Genomic DNA, 17,981 nt, shown 5'->3' on the forward strand with positions numbered 1-17,981 from the left:
GCATTGCTTGATTCTTGTATATGCGCTGACTGGAGATCGAACTCACAACCCTGGTGTATGGGGAAGACACCCTAACCATCTGAGCTACCCAGCCAGGGCACCAGAGCTGTATTTAATACAGGCATCTGGCTTCTGAGTCTGTGCTCTTAACCATTAAGTCACAAAGCCTCTCAAACCAAAGCCAAACTTTTGCTTAACAGAAAAATCTTTTTCAGCCCTGGGTGGTGTAGCTCAGTGGATTGAGCACTAGCCTGCTAACCCAAGTTCACCAGTGTAATTCCCAGTCAGGGCACATGCCTGGGTTGTGGGACAGGTCTCCACCAATAGGGGGCACGTGAGAGGCAACTACACATTGATGTTCCTCTCCCTCTCTTCCTCCCTCCCTTCCCCTTTCTCTAGGAATAAATAAAATCTTTAAAAAAGGAAAAGAAAAATCTTTTCATTAAGCTAATATCTAATAGGTATATAGTTTTCATATCAACTGTAATAATCCCAAAATTCTTAATATCTGTTTATCATTCAAAATACAGTAACACATTCTTTTCATTTTCACAAACCATTTCTTATATAAATTTCCTAAACTGCTTTCACTTTAAATGTCTAGTGAATTTCTAAATTCTTTCATTCAGCTGAAGTTATCAGGTACTTTTGTCCCCTACAACTGTCTCATTCTATTTAAAATATAGGAATATAATGCACGATTTATAAAACTTTTAAAGATAAGTTTTCCTCTTTCTTCCCTCCAAACAACATCAATATTTGACCTTTCTCTTAAATATGTTCTCTTTTGCTGAATATTAAAATAACATCAAAGTCAAAAATTAGAACTACTTATTCTGAGTGAAGCCAATAAATACTTCAACCTTTGAAGAAATTCTAAGTGGAGCAAGAAAGAAACTTATCAATGTTTCATCTATTAACATTTATACTGAAACCTACTTAAATAACTAAGTTATATGGCTGTTTCAATTTGTGGAAGGTATTGGTTTATCTAAGAAATACAGATTTTCTCTTTGCCCTTCTAGAAAAAATATACTTCAAGTGTCACTGGATATTTTCTTATGTTTTATAGCACTGAAATTTAATAATAGAACTGTGAAAGGAAAGGAAAAAGAAAGAAGATGGAAACGGGGAGGGGAGGAGAGAAAGAGAGAGGGTTTATCATAGGTTCAATTTTTAAACTTCTTTAAGGAAGATGTCAATAAAATGGGGAAATAAAACAGAATATTTTATTTTCCAAATGAAATTTTTAATATAGTTTCAGACTGATCACTCACAAAATACATCATAAGTTTAGGGGAAAATGTATGGCATGATAGAAAAAGTTTCAACTACCTAGACCTCAGTATGAACCGTAATCTGAAATTACTAGTGGCAACACCTACTTGAATCTCCATTTCCTCGCATGGAAATCAGTAATAATACCACCTCTCCTGGGCTGGCTTCAGCAGCACATAAAGTAAACTTGAAGATCAGCATGGCCCCTGCACAAGGATGACTTGCAAACTCGTAAAGCATTCAACCTCACACTCTTTAATTAGCTCAGAAGACATGAGTTAAACACAATGTGTGGTACTCAGTAGCAAAACCATGACTTTTCACTATAAAAATATTCACATAAGGCACTGTGTGAAATGAAATCATAGCTGATTTTATACCTGGGATATTTGTGCCAATGCAATGAGGCTTGTCCAGAAAGTATCCAGCCGTGTGCTATGAAAAATTGAGACATTTATTTAAGAAGATATAAGAAACACTATACATAGGACAATACCACCTCAATCTCCTTCAAAGTAGGCCTCCTGGAACCGCCAGCTGCCCCGTCCTAATTTCCTGAATCTCATGGATGGTCTGAAACGTTTTCTCTTTCAAAAGTAATTTTAGTTTGGAAAAAGCCTGAAGTCACAGGGTGCTAAATCTAGGCTGTAGGTGGCTGAGTCACCTGGATGACCTGGTATTTCCCAAAAAAACTGCACAAAACATGATACATGAGTGGGTGTATTGTTGTGATGAAGCTAACAGCCTTCATCCCATAGCTGCAGCCTTCTAAATCATCTGAATAGTTTCCCCAGAGAAATGTTCAAGCTTAACACAAAATCTGATGCAGATTCGTTGCTCTACTCATTCAGTCATTTTGAGTGCCATGGCCACACAGTACACATGCTAACTTAACAATATCTACTGCCCCCACTGACTAGTACCGTGAGGTCCTCATTGTTCATGCATGCACAGTCCAGTCCACTTTCCTTGGCTGCCAGGTTATGTCAATGTTGCACAAACCGTATGTTAACTTGCCTTTCCTTCATAAACTTTAAATGTTCTGAAATTAACTTATTTATTAAAAAAGAAATACCATCTCTCCTGAAGAATGTGTTATTAGAAGTAATGAGAGAGCCCTGGCTGGTGTGACTCAGCAGACTGAGTGCCAGCCTATGAAACAAAGGGTCATGAGTTCGATTCCCAGTCAGGGCACATGCCTGGGTTGCAGGCCAGGTCCCCAGTAGGGGGCACATGAAAGGCAACCACACATTGATGTTTCTCTCCCTCTCTTTCTCCCTCCCTCCCTTCCCCTCTCTAAAAGTAAATAAATACAATCTTAAAAATATATATAATAAAATAAATTTAAAAAATAAATAATGAGAATAGAAGCTCGATCATTCCTCTTTCTCCAATCCTTTCTTATATTCAGCATACTAACAAGCAGCAAAGAACAAATTCACCTCAAGTATAAGCCATTATATAAACTTTATCCACATGCATAAGTCAACATGCCTTGAAAATATTGCAAGTTCAGGTTCACAACACTGCAATAAATATCACAATAGAGTCAAACAGATTTTTTGGTTTCCTAGTGCATATAAAAGCTATGTTTATGAAATAATGTATTCTATTCAGTATGCAAACAATGTACATAGCTTTAAAAAGCATTTCAGCCCTGGCTGGTGTGGCTCAGTGGATTGAGTGCTGGCCTGCAAACCAAAGGGTTACGGGTTCAATTCTCAGACTAGGGCACATGCTGGGTTGTGGCCCAGGTCCCCAGCAGGGGGCATGTGAGAGGCAACCATTCATTGATGTTTCTCTCCCTCTCTTCCCCTCTCAATAAATAAATAAGTAAAATTTTTTAAAAGAAAGTATTTCATTACTAAAAAATGCCAACCACCATCTGAGCCTTCAGCAAGTCAAACTTCTTTGCTGGTGGAGAGTTGATATTGATGGCTGCTACTGGCTGTTGGAGGTTGATGTGACTCTGGCAATTTCCTTTAAAAAAGACAATGAGATTTCCTGCATCATTTGACTCTCCCTTTCACGAACAATTTCTGTGTAGCACATGGTGCTGTTTGATAAAGATTTTATTTATTTAATTTTATTTATTTTATTTATTTAATTTTTAAAATTTATTTTAATAATTATTTAAATTATTGTTTTAAAAATATTTAAAATATTTATTTTATTTATTTATTTAATTTAATTTTATTTAATTTTATTTAATTAAGATTTTATTTATTTAATTTTATTTATTTATTAATAAAGATTTTATTTATTTACTTTAGCTAGGGAAAAGGAGGGAGAAAGAGAAAAACATCAATATGTGATTGCCTCTTGTGCGTTCTCTGCTGGGGACCCAGCCTGCAACCCAGGCATGTGCCTTGACTGGGAATCAAGCCAGTGACCCTTTGATTCACAGGCCACACTCAATACACCAAGCCACATCAGCCAGGGGGTAACATTTTATCCACAGCAGAATGTCTCTGAAAATTGGGGTCAGTCGTCTCAAAACCTACTGCTGCTTTATCAAATAAATTTATGTCATATTCTAAACCCTTTGCTGTCATTTCAACCATCTTCACGGCATCCTCACCAAGAATCAAGTCCATCTCAAGAAACCAGTTTCTTTGCTCATCCACAAGAAGCAACTTTTCATCCATTCAAGTTTTACATAAGATCACAGCAATTCAGTCACATTTTCCAACTCCCGTTCTAACTCTGTTCTCTTGCTATTCCCCCCACATCTGCAGTTCCTTCCTCCCAAGAAGTCTTGAGCCCCTCAAAGTCACCTGTGAGGGTTGGAACCAACTTCTTTCAAACTCCTGTTCGAGTTGATATTCTTCTGACCTCTTTCCATGAAACACAAATGTTCTTAACGGAATCTAGAATGGGGAATCCTTTCCAGATTTTCAAGTGACTGCCCTGAGCCATCAGAGGAATCGCTGTCTACAGCAGCTGGCGCCTTACAAAATGTATTTCTCACATAATGAGACCTGAGAGTCGAAATGACTCTTTGATCCACGGGCTGCAGCACGGGTGTTGAGCTAGCAGTCAGGAAAAAGACACAAATCTCTGTCCGTCGCCATCAGAGCTCTCGGGTGACCAGGTGCCGTCGGTGAGCAGTCATATTCTAGAAGGAATCTTTTTCTGAGCAGCCAGCCTCCATCGTGGGCTTCAACTATTCCGTGAACCACGTAGCGGACAGACGTGCAGTCATCCAGCCTTTGTCTCCCCTTTACAAAGCACAGGCAGAGGAGACGGGGCATCACTCCTAACAGCCCTAGGATTTTTGGATGGTAAATGAGCACGAGCTTTAACTTCAAGTGAATTAGCCCCTAACAAGTGAGTCAGCCCGTCCTCTGGAGTCTGGCATTGCCTTTTCCTCTCTGGCTGTGAGAGTCTTAGATGGCGTCTTCTTCCAATACAAGGCTGTTTCTTCTGCATCGAACACCTGCTGTTTAGTGTAGCCACCACTTTCATGAACCATCTTAGCTAAAATTCTGGATGACTTGTTGCTGCTTCACCTTGCACTTGGATGTTATGGAGAAAGCATCTCTCCTTAAACCTCACGAACCAGCCTCAGCCAGCTTCAGGCTTTTCTTCGGCAGCTTCCTCACCTCTGACAGCCATCACGGCATTGAAGAGAGTCAGGAGCTTGCTCTGGACGAGGCTGGGACTTAAGGGAATACTGTGGCTGGTGTGATCTTCTATCCAGACTACTAAAACTCTCCAAATCGGCAATAAAGCTGTTTTGCTTTCTTATCATTCATGTGTTAACTGGGGTTATCACTATTAAGTTTCTTCAAGAACCTTCCCTTTGCATTCACAACTTGGCTAACTTTGGTGCAAGAGGTCTATCTTTTGGCCTCTCTCAGCTTTTAACATGCCTGCCTCACTAAGCTCCATCATTTCTAGCTTTTGGTTTAAAGTAGGAGACCCATGACTTCTTTTCAGCTGAATACTTAAGAGGCCACTATAGAGTTATTAATTGGCCTAATTTATTCAAGATTTTATTTGTTTATATATAGAGAGAGAGGGGGAAGGAGGAAGACAAGGAGAGAATTCTCCCTCACTGTGTGGTTGTCTCTCGCAAGTCACAAATAGGGCACCTGGCCTACAACCCAGGCATGTGCCCTGACTGGGAATCGAACCAGTGGCCCTTTGGTTCCCAGGCCAGCACTCAGTCCACTAAGCCACACCAGCCAGGGCTAACTGGCCTAATTTAATACTGTTGTGTCTCAGGGAATAAAGATGTGCAAGAAGAGGGAGAAAAGTAAGGAATCGGCTGGTTGGCAGAACCGTCATAACACATACAACATTTATCAATTAAGTTTGCCATCTTATATGGGTACAGTTCATGGCACCCCAAAATAGCTAATAGTAATATCAAAGATTAGTGATCATAGATCACCATAACAAATATAGTAATAATGAAAAGTATGAAATACTGGGAGAATTACAAATGCTGTTGGAAAAACAGCACCCATAGACTTGCTTAATGCAGGGCTGTCACAAACCTTTAATTTGGGGGGAAAACTGCAGTTATCTACAAAGCATAATAAAGTGAAGCACAATAAAAAGAGGTATGCCTCTCCCATTAGACAGTCAAAGCATAAAAATTCTCACTGTGGCACACTGCACAAACTGTCTTTAAGTCTCTCTGCTGTACTCAGCTATATAGAAAGCTGTTTCTTGGATGTGTGGTTTGAACAGGCCATGCTTGCTTTCAAGCTGAGATTTTGCCGCATTTTTCGTGTTGTAAGACGCACCTTCCCCTGCCACAAATTTGGGAGGAATAATGGTTGTTTATGCTGCTGTTGAGTTCTGTTTACATTTACATTGATGAAATATTATGTTATTTATGTTATTAAATATTTTACAACATTTTTTGCTTCAACATTTTTCCCCCTATTTTCCTCCTCTAAAACCTAGGTGTGTCTTATGGTCTGAAAATGCAGTAACTTTTTTAAAGGACTATTTCTTTGGTACTAAACACAGGCACATGTCACTTTGAGTGAAAGTTCAAACTAGGCATCTTAGAGCAGAAAGGATCACATCAAATGCTGTCCAGTTTCATTAAAGATTTTGCCAAGTCCCTGGAGAATTTCTAGAAATGAAAGCAGGGTGGGGAGAGAATTACACAAAACAAGTCACGAAAAATTACTAGTCAACTTTACAATCTGAAATTTGACCTCAATATAGATTCTATGAATGACGTTTACAATAAATTGACTGAAAATTTTCTCAGCCATACCAAAAATTATAAGACCTACTTATACTTCTTAGCTGATTAGTGGGGAAAAAAAAGCAATTAACCAAGTTCTCTAATTATCAAGAATTGATGATAGTTAAGACACTTTCTTTTAGAGATCCCTATTTATTTTAATTTTGATAGCACTTGGGTGTAAAGGGGCAAAGAGCATACATTTTAATAAAAAAAATGAATACTGTAGAAGACTTCATTTTTTTACAGTTTAAAGAAAGCTTGTTCTAATATTTAGAAATGCAGTCACTGTACAATTTTATTTCTAATATCAGAACTCACTCATATTTTATCCCAAGGAAATAACTGTAACTATGAGAAGACACTTATCTGGTATAAGCCCATTTAGAGTAGATATTTTTTCTATTTATTCATTACCATATCTTCAGTGCCTAGAACAGTGACACTTAATATTTATTGAAGAAAAAAGTCCATAATGTTACCTACAATAGTAAAAAATAGAAAATACTTATGATACATAATGCATTCATTATAATGATGAAAAGTATAAACTACACAGAAGTTTAAAATAAGTCATTCATTTTTTTAAAAAAGCATTAACCTAGGCATTAAGGAAACTGGGTTCCAATGTCCACTCACTTGTGTCCTGGAGTCCTCTACTCTTATGTATACTAACTATTCCCCCTTCTTCTTGGCTCTGGGTGGTCTATTTGGGGTAGAGATTACACAGAAAAGAACACGCCTGAGTTTCCTAAGGAAGCAAAGACTGACTGCATGATAGAGAAAAGGGGAACGCAACCTATACCAAAGTAAGCGGAGTCTGCACTATGTACCTGGACTAGGAGACCCTTAGTAATTAATATGCTCTTCAAGCCACACTGACTCGGAATCATCCATTTTAACTCTAGGGCCCCAAAGGCATACTTGAGCCACTCTACAATAAACAGAGCCAGTAACTTAGGTCATCTGACCAAGAGAACAATACCATCCAGAGTACACCAAAATATCAAGCCTCATTGTCAAAGGAACCAGAAAATAAAGTAGAGGTGGAGAGGGAGCAATTTCACCTGCTGAATACAGAAAATGCAGGTCTCTGTGCCAGCCAACAACTCTTACACAATAGAAAAGATGCTTTTATACAATGGAAAAGGATACTTACCAATGTGCTAGAAAAAAAGCAGCTATTCTCAAATGCTTAGGATAAAAACTATTATAATCTTAGCTATACTCATTATATATCACCCTAGGACAAGCTCATGAAGACATTTTCTCTTTTACAGACTCTTTCAGATAAAAATCTCAAAGACTTCCCAAAAGCATCATTTGCCCTTCAACTCCTACTTCCATTCCACTTTCCTCACCCCACACTCACACACTTTATTAGCACCCACAACTAAGGAACCATAATGTTATCAAACAGCAATTGGGATCCCGCTGCTTGCCACTACCCTCTGGGCAAAATTCTAAAGGCAAGGTTTTGGTGATAAAGGAAAGAAGTTTTTATTCAAAAGCTTCACAATTTTGGCATAACAGATTTCCAAATGTACTAGCCACTTAAACCTATAGATTAAGGCTCAAATCTTTAACACCTGAGTTCTCCTATCATTTCCCCCTATTTGTTTTAAGATACCTTATTTCCATAGGGTTAGTTTACAAGCTAAAACAACATAAGATACAAAAGCTACACAATTCTGGAAGAATGGCAGGCTTCTGCCTCAGAGGTCATGCCCTCCGGAACACCCAAAGAATAACTCTGCCAACCTCTGCCACAGCAACCTGAACCAGACCCTGACCCTAGACCCTAGACCCAGACCCTAGGAACTCCCGAGTTCCTTCCCATCCAAAATACCCTTGGTTGGGAGACATGGGCAGTTGCACCATGATCATCCAGGCATCCTCAAGGAAGAACAGAGAGCCAGAGAGCCAGAGCCCACCAATCTGAGAGCCCACCAGAGCTCTTCTTTTATATCACATCTTCTCAGCCATAATTCCATATACTCTGGAGGCATTCAGCTTCTCAGCCAATCCTGTCCTAGGCTTTTACCATTGCCTGGGCAAACTCCTCCTATGGCCCCTCCCTCCTTATCCTCAGTAATCTGATCAGATCTCTCCCTATCAGTAAGAGGAAGCATACTGCAATGGTTAGGAGAACACGCTCTGGAGTGAGCTAAGTTCAAAATTTGGCTCTGCCATTTCCTAGCTAAGTGATTTGTAGCAAGCTACTGAACCTTTCTGTGCCTCCACTTCCCCACCATTGTAAAATGGGGATAACAACACCTATTTCATAGATTATAAAGATTAAATTCATGTAGAATTAGTGCTTGGATAAGTACTAAGAACAAAATAAATTTTTTAAATTAAGATAAGTGATTTGTTCCAAGGCCTACTCCTTATTAGAAAAATTGAAGACATTTAGAAATTCTCATTCCTTATGGTCTAATTACCAGACGATGCAAACTCTTAATATGAAAGAAATCTCAAGGGAGGCAGTGAGGTTTCTGCCCCTTGATTTTACTGACAAGTTATAGGCCAAGAGTTTCTAAATTGCAGGTTCACACAGGAATACAAGAAACCTATTAATCCTCTGAAATTATACAAAATTTTGAGGCAGTAAGATAGTTCTATACCGTTATTTCTCCTGTCTTTAGAAAAAAAAATAAGTCTTCCCTAAATTCCCACTACTGCAGCCCTGTGTCTCCATTCTTCTCCTTTACAACAAACACCCTCCCAGAAGGCGCTGTATTCACTTTCTCAAATTATCCTTTCAAACCCACCCAAACATTCCACTGAAACTAATCTTGTCAAGGTCACCTCTGACCTCCACAATGCTAAATCCAATAATCAATTACCGGTCCTACTGTGACCTGATTCAGATTTTTGACACATTCATCTCCTCCATCTTGCTTGACACATTTTTCTCACTTGGTTTCCAGTTGCCATCTACAATCATCTACAGTGTCTTGGTTTCCTTCTTTTGCTGATCTCTTCTCAGGGGGGTTTGTTGCTGATTGGTCTTCTCTCAGACTTTTTAATACCCCAGGGTGGACCCTAAATCCAATGACAGATAGAGATGAGTCAAAGGAGGAGATGTGAAGACAGAAACAGAGGTTGGAGTGATGTGTCTACAAGCCCAGGCGTACCAAGGACTGCTGGCAGCCACCAGAAGCCAGGAGAGAAGCATGGAATGGATTCTCCCCTCGAGGCTCCAGAAGAAGACAATCAGCCAACACCTTCACCTTCTGGCCCTCCAGACTGGGAAGGAATATTTGTCCGCTGTTGTCCTGCCTTAACACAGGCTGCAGAACTGTGTTAAGGCAGGCCCAAGAGACTAACACGCCACTCTTCCCCTTGCGAGTCCTGCTCTGACCATGTCTTCCTTGCTCCCACCTTTGCGCTGGCTAGTTCTCCCTGCCTGGAATGCTTAAATCCCAAAACTCCATGTGACTAATTGTATCATCCCCTCTATGAAACCTATCCTTACTCCCCTATTTAAATCACAACAACCACCATCCTTTCCATCCATATTCTTTTTTCCATAGTACTTATCACATGCTAATATACTGCACAATGTTCTTATTTATTATGTTTATTGTTTGCTGACTCCACTAGAATATAAGCTTCACAGGGGCAGGGTGTTTAGGCCCACCCTTTTTTCCTTCCTTCCTTTCAATTTTGTTCACTGATATATCTGAAACATCTATAACTCTGCCTGTCAAAAAATAGCCATTCAACAAACATATGCTGAATAAATTTGTTGAATGAATATGTACATGTCTTTTTCTGGAAAGAGTCCACAGTTCTACCCAAAAAAGTTTCTAAATCTTTGGTCTAAATCTTTAAGTAGCTAAGAAAACTGAATTCTCAAATTTTATCTTAAAAGACCCCAGTCCTTAAAAAAAAAGCAAACAAAAAACAATTAACACTCAACACCATGAACCCGTATCTTACATTTTGTAAACAGCATCTATCTTAAGTTTAAATTCTGTACTACCAATAGCAAATTGTACAAAAAATGACATTCCATTTCAATTTAGTGGCTTGAGAAGCACCTTCACCCACTTCTCACAGGAGCTCCTGCACTAACGGGTATCCCTGGCCTAAGCTAATGTCTTTCTGCAGCTAAAGCAATAAAGAAAAGTAGGTATCTGTGTGAAGCATTCACATAAGCCAATGGAGTTTCACAAACCTCAAGAACATTGTCAAATACTTTTCTCTACCTGGCTAAAATACAATGCCAAGTAGAACCAAAGCAAACCATAAGCTATCTAGTGTCTATCATTAATATGGAGTAAACAGATGTTTGCTCAAAATACAACCTCACTGCTTACAGTCTGGAGAAACCGTTGTAAAATGGATGTCATCTACATCTACAGCTTTAGTATGAACTAGAAAGCCTAACAATGGGAAGCAGTCAAGCACAGCAAAACTTGTTAGTGGATTTTGATAACAGCAGAGAGGCACCCACTGTATTCCTTATTATTGCTGCAACATATTTCACAGTTAATACTAAACAGGTCTAGGTGAACACAATTACATGAAGCACCAGAATTCAGTATATAATTTATCCAAGCATACATTCTTCAGACATACCTTTTACATCAAATGAAAAACCATTACAGATGAAAATTTGCACATCTGCCACTATGGAATCTTTCTTGTTCCATCAGCAAATTGATGACCAACATAATCAAGTCCCAGCCCTTACCTTTCCTGGTTCCTTTCCCCACTTCACCAACTCAGTAATTTCAAGGAAATAAAATATACCAAATACTCTGAAGAGAAAGGCATTTTGAACACTACTAAATCATATTCTCAGCAAGAGGTTTTGCCTTAAGCTGTTTTTTAACTAGTGGTAAACGTTTCTTCTCAGGACACAGCATCTCACCCAATCCCAAACTTGACCACTCTTATCACCTGCACCATTCCCACCCTGTCCAAGCCCCCATCGTGTCTCACCTGGGTCCCTACAAACAAATAGCCTCCTCGCCAGTCTCCCTGCCTTCGCTCTGAATGGCAGCAGCCTAACTTCTACACAGCAGCCAGAGGGAAACAGAAAATTAGATCCTGTCATACCCCTGATCAAAACCTTCCCATTCTACTTAGAGTAACAGCCGGAGGCCTTACTGTGCTCTACCGGGACCTGTATGTAAGACCTGGCCCCTGACTCTTGTTCTGACCTCACATCCCACCCTTCTCCAGAGCTGTTCACTGTTCCTTGACCATACCAATAGGCTCCCACCTCGAGATTACTGTATTTTGTTCCCTCTGTCTGGAATGCTTGATCCCCATATCACTGCATGGTTCCTTACCAAGGCCTTACTCAAATGTCACCTCTTCAGAGAAGCAGTCCCTAAATGCCCTGCTTAAAACTGCATTCCCCAAACATCCCTCCAACAGTGTCTCCCCTGTCTAAGCAACATAGTGACTTCACTTTATAATGTTTAATTTGAATAAAAATAGAGGCATACTTTACTTGAAAAACTGAAATCTGGACAAAAACAAATGTTACTTTATAGGCCACTCACTGTGAAGTTAAACATAATGTACCTTAAGAATAAATATATGCTTTATGTATGATTTTACTCTATCATTATTAATTTAAAGTATTAAAAAGATGTGTTATATGTAAAAGAAAGTTTATAGTGGCATTACTAGATATGTAGGAAAAAGAATAATGAAAATAACCTAAATGCCCAGTAATGGGAAAATACTTATGTTAATAAATATATACATTTTAGGCCCTGGCTGGTGTAGCTCAGTGGATTGAGCATGGGCCTGTGAACCAAGGGGTCACTGGTTCAATTCCCAGTCAGGGTATGTGCCTGGGTTGTGGGCCAGACCCCCAATAGCAGACGCATGACAGGCAACCCCACATTGATGTTTTTCTCCCTCTCTCTTTCCCTTCCCCTCCCTCTAAATAAATAAAATCTTAAAAGAAGAAAATATATATATACATTTAAAAAATAGCATACCATAATACAACCATAATAAATAATGCGTACATAAAAGCAGAAAACTGTTTAGGAAATGTTACATTTTAAAAAGAAAAAGAATCACAATGACAAATAAGCCCAACCTTTACAATGTTCAAATATTTATTTACTAGCCATGTGACATGTGCCTGACCCACGCTGGCAGGTGAGGATTCAACAGCAAACAAGACTAGTCCCTGAGCTTTCTGAGCTACCAGGGCTGAGCGTGCAGTTACGGTGCAGTGTGGTAACAGATGTCTTGGGACAGCACAGGAGACACAGAAGAACACAGCTGGGTATGACCCTGACTGAGCAAAGGCTGTCCAGATGAAATGATGCCTAAACTAAGCCCTGAAGAATAAATAGAATATCGGGAAGGGAGAAATAAACAAGTTGGAAACAGCGAGTGTGTTTGGGATGAGAGGCAAGAGAAGAGATGAAACTGAATCATACATAAACTATAATTTATTTTTATCCTCACCCCAGAACTTTTTTTTATTGCTTTTAAAGATGGGGAGAAGAGAGTGACATCAAATGTGAGAGAGAAACATCAATTGGTTGCCTTCCTGTACATGCCCCCACTGGGGATCGAACCCACACCTGGGTATGTACCCGTGCCCTGACTGGGAGTCAAACCTGTGACCTTTCGGGTAAGCAACAATGCTCCAACCAACTAAGCCACATCAGCTGGGGCTTTATGATTTTTTTTAAACTAAAATAACTTCTAGATTTGGTAGAGGGTTTTCAATTTTTTATTTTTTTTATGAAATATGATACTAACTAAAAGCTAACCGTGAAACTTCACCAAGATTTCTAAAAGCCTATTTTGTCCTGTGGCTACTTCTCTCTCCTTCAGTATGTCCTATTGTCTGACCAAATACAGGGAGGGATAAGAAGCAATTTTAACACAGCATCCTTCCCAGGACTGGCCAGCATACCTCCTATCCTTATATTACAAATTGGGAGCCAAAAGTACTCAGACCTCTACAGTCTCTGACTGTCCTGCTACTTTATTACTTTTTTCCCCATTCCTTTCATGTGCCTACAGGAATTCTGTGCTTAGCATTCCAAGCCTCTACCATTTGGTCCACCTAACTCATCATATTCCTCCCCACAGATCGTTCACTTCAGCTAGACCCTCTTTTTATTTGACCCTGTACACACCACACTCATTCTTGCCTCAAGCTGACCCCTGCTTGGACTGTCCTAACTTGCTCTTCCAGTTCCTATTCAAACAGTACCCATTCTTCAAGGCCTACTCTTAGCTTCTCAATGAATCCTTAGTCAATTTCTCTAACCCACAATGATCTCTAGTTAACCTGAATTTGAACTATCTTTATTTGTTCTGCTAAACAATGCATACTTACATTGTCTGTTTATAGTCCACTTTTGTTCTAGAAATATCTAAATGTTGTATTCTTGCAAGGCTTGCCTCCTAGTTGAGGCCAAAGGTAATGACTTTTGTTTCTTTTATATTCCACTTACATCAATGTTAAACTGGGACAATACAAACCCAACACCTGTGGGCGATCTGACAGATCGGGGTGGAAGGTTAAGTCAGGGAGAATTCAGTGCAGGCTGCTTCTTTCTGAAACTATAGGTTTAAGCACCATGATCAGGACTGAATTTACATGCTTTTTGGGACAGGCAACCGAGTACATACTCTGATAACGCAAGATACTTAAAGGAACAACAACAACAAAAAAAACTAAATAAAAGATTTATTTATTATTCCAAATGAAGACAAATACCACCATACTGCAAGACTCCCCACCTCCATGTATATTATCATCTAACAAATAATACAAATAATAAATTTATTTGACAAATGAATAAACTTAATGTCAGTAAGAGAAATATGGAGGCAATAAGTATAACTAACAGCTTAGATTTTAATTAATAAAGCCCCAAGGTAACCCTTGTGATTTTTAATTGCTAATGTGTTTTTTTTTAATTTACTGATTTTGGAAGGAGAAAGGGGAAGGCAGCGGTGGGGGGAGAGAGAGAGGGAAACACTGCTCTCTTGTTCCACTTATTTATGCATTCATTGGTTGATTTTCATATGTACCCTGACCAGGGATCAAACCCACACCTTGGCGTAAAGGGATGATGCTCTAACCAACTGAGTTACCTGGCCAGAGTCTAATGTATGTATTTTTAAACAAGTCCTTCAAATTCTCCATATAGGGATATCTTCATTTTTCTGAAAACTAAGTAAGCCATTTTCCAGGGGGAAAAAAAAAGGTCAGGATTTACTTATTTAGAAAAGGAAAAAAATTGGCAGGAGAGAATGATTTGAAAAACCAAATATTGTGTCCCCGCTCCCCTGCCCCCCAATGGAGAAAACATGCAACTTAGATTAGCACCTAATTTACCTGTAGCATGTGTCTACAAAAAAAAAAAAAAATCTGAAGGTTCCCAAGGCAGAGAAGGTCAAGGGCAATGCTAAGTCCTTCTGGTACAGGACTCCTCTTTATTTGAAAAGAACTCTTTTTCCAAAGTGGCTCAGGAAAAATGAACAAAATTATTTTTATATAAGCTCTGAGAGAATGTTCTTAAAAGTAAACAATACATATAGAAAATATTTCAGGTTCAGTAGAATACAAGGTTAGGGTGCCCAACCTCTTCCAAGAAGAGATTTACCTTTTACTGCTTAGAAACCATTAAGGACATGGAAAAAACCTCACCCATTACAGCAGGCCACACATCCACAATAAATGTAGCTGCCTGAAGGTGAGCTGAAAGAACACATTTGTTAACAAAGAAGTAAAGATATCTTGTGTTTTAACTCTGTAAGTGCATGTAAGTGTCCAGGGTGTATGCATACCCCTCACTCCGGGCTGTAGGAGCATGACATTTCTACTTCTATTACAGTTCTTTTCAGACTGCATTGTAGTTTTTATTCATATCTGTTTCCTTCTTTTGGCCAAGAACTCTGTGAGAGCAGGGACACGTCTTACTCATCTTACTCACCCAGTACAGTGCTGTGCAAGAGACGCTAAAAAAAAAAATGACTGCCAAATGAATAGACAAGCCCACTGTATCACTTGGACACTCCCTCACTAAGAGCCAACTGCCCAGAGAAAAGGAGACTCAGATGAGAGCAGCCTCCCAGAAGCTATGGCCTAAAATTATAGATCACTTCCATAATAATTATGCTCCACTTATTAATCACCTTGTCTATTCCTTTCAAAAAAACAAGACTGAGTTTTCCATTTCATAATTAGTATAGGAACATGGAAAGTATGATGCTTCTGAAATCTCTTTGTTTCAAACTAAACACATCACTCCTGGACAACCATGAAACTATAGGAGAAGAACAGAGAGCACAGTGTATTTGAGGGGGAAAAAAGACATTAGTTTCAACCTACAGTTCTCTAAAAATCAAGCAAAACAAAAAATAGAAGAAAAAAACTTTGTCAGAAACCCTTTAAGGATAAATAAAGCACATCAACACTATAAACTTACAACTCTCGCTCAGAATTTATCATCAACAGAACAGGTGAAGCTTCACAGAAAAAGATAAATTAGAAGGGCAACTTCTTCGTGTAATAAAGTACAAATTTTATCTTTCTATACCCATAAGTTTATAATTAAATGAGTCCCACGTGTGTAACTTTTTCTATGCATCTAAGAACAAACATCAGTAATTCACAGCAAACCAGACAGTCAAAAGCACCACAGGTTTATCTCACATCTCTGAAATACACTTTTAACTACACATTTGGATAATTTCACAGTCACCTGTTACTCTATGGACCCTCTCAAATATCAACTGAAACAGAGAATTTCAAATACTGACCTCTAATTCAGTGTAATATAAACAATAGGTCTTCTGTCCAGAATTACATCAAATGGCCAGAGTTTCTTTTCCAGTAACACCGTGACAGGACCCTGAAGCCCTCCCCAAATCATCTCTGCAAGAGGGTACCTCAGTAACTGTGACATGGTGCCACAGGTGCACATACAGTTACTCCTAGACAATCACCTCCTAAAAGCAGACAGACCACTATCACTGTATCTAAAATGAAGCCAAACTTCAAAAATGCAGCTATGCCAACTCAGTGTCATTGGAGTTTTCAGGTGTTACATATGAGCTAAAAATAGGTCCAACTTCTCTCTCCTAGATGCTTTAGCAACACTCAATTCTTTAGTATGTCCCCCATATGTTAGATTCTTTTTAGTGGTGTCTTACACCTAATACTTTTTCCCAATTTTATATTTTTAAAAAGTTGTTATGGGTAGGGGAAGAGAGTACATCGGAGAAGCATGAGCCTATTTTTATATTAGGGTCTTAAACTGAATCATTTCAGGCCAATGCACAGACAGGGCTGAAGCCCACCTTGATGATAGCTGTGTCAACGGCCTCAATTTCCAAAGATCATAAATCATTATAGTAAGTGTATCAACATCATGTAGTACTCTGTAACCATTTTTGCAACCTTAACATTTCCACCCTCTACAGTCCTTTGATATCCTCAAAAGATACTTGGATTTCAAAACCAGCCCCACATCAACAAGGCTGGCAATCAGCATCCTGGAAAACTGCAAGGCAAGACCCAAGCAAAATGGAACTGGGAGATGCAAGGACTTTATCAGCACCTGTATTCTTCTAAGAGAATGATACACATATGGCCACTTCCTCCAGAATTTGATTTTTAAGAGGAAAAATTACTCCAAATACGCAAATCAAATGAGAAAAATTATATGAACACATCATGGGAAGTGCCACGTACCCAAACAACTGCCCCCTGATTTAGGACAGTTAAAAAAAAAAAAAAAAGACCCATACTAGCTGTTTTGACTACAGATTAATCTTTGACTCCCAGAAAGCAAAAAAGCTTCAGAGATTTGTTCCTAAATAAGTAATCTGAGAGAAAAATGGCCTGAAAACTAGCTCCCTCCATATCTTCCTGTGAAGAGTTCCTGGGCAAGCACTAGCTGCTGTGAGTCAGTGCTTTGAATGCCGACCTGCAAACCAGTAAGTCTCGGGTTCGATTCCCAGTCAGGACACATGCCTGGGGTGAGGGCCAGGTCCCATTTGGGGTTAGGAGACAATTGATAGATGTTTCTTCCCTCTTTTTCTCCCTCCTTTCTCCTCTCTCTAAAAAATTAATAAAGTCTTAAAATTTCCTGGACCTCATGATTGAGGTGGCAGGAAAAACTGCTACCTGTCTTTATTCCTAACTCAAACAAAGACCTATTGATGTCATCCCCATTGTATTCTGCCACAAAGAAAAGTATGTACACAGATTTCTGGGATTAAAAAATTGCTGAATCTGTTAAAAGAGAAGAAAAAGGCACACATTTTCACTGTCATAAAAATGCCTTTTGATGCCTTGTCAAATAAAGTAAAAACAAAAGTCTTTATTTTATGACAAAAAACCTAAGAACAAAATGGCAGTACTCTACTACAGCTGAACACTTACTGAGCACTTAGTAATATCTGCATAAAGATATTTGGAACATATACACCTGCATGCAATGTTCATGTAAGAAACACATCAAGAAAACAGTGG

The 17,981-nt window shown here is 39.0% G+C and overlaps 1 protein-coding gene and 1 pseudogene across 5 annotated transcripts in view; one reads left to right on the plus strand and one right to left on the minus strand.

Annotated features, from left to right (window-relative positions):
• The window catches only part of RERE (arginine-glutamic acid dipeptide repeats), a 397,572-nt gene that overhangs the window by 362,972 nt on the left and 16,619 nt on the right, over nucleotides 1-17,981 (minus strand). The gene's annotated exons all lie outside the window — the stretch shown is intronic.
• LOC123832408 lies at nucleotides 1,436-1,529 on the plus strand (annotated as a pseudogene).

This window comes from Phyllostomus hastatus, unplaced genomic scaffold (assembly GCF_019186645.2).
Source record: "Phyllostomus hastatus isolate PE091 unplaced genomic scaffold, TTU_PhHast_1.1 phas_scaffold_182, whole genome shotgun sequence".
Taxonomy (NCBI): domain Eukaryota; kingdom Metazoa; phylum Chordata; class Mammalia; order Chiroptera; family Phyllostomidae; genus Phyllostomus; species Phyllostomus hastatus.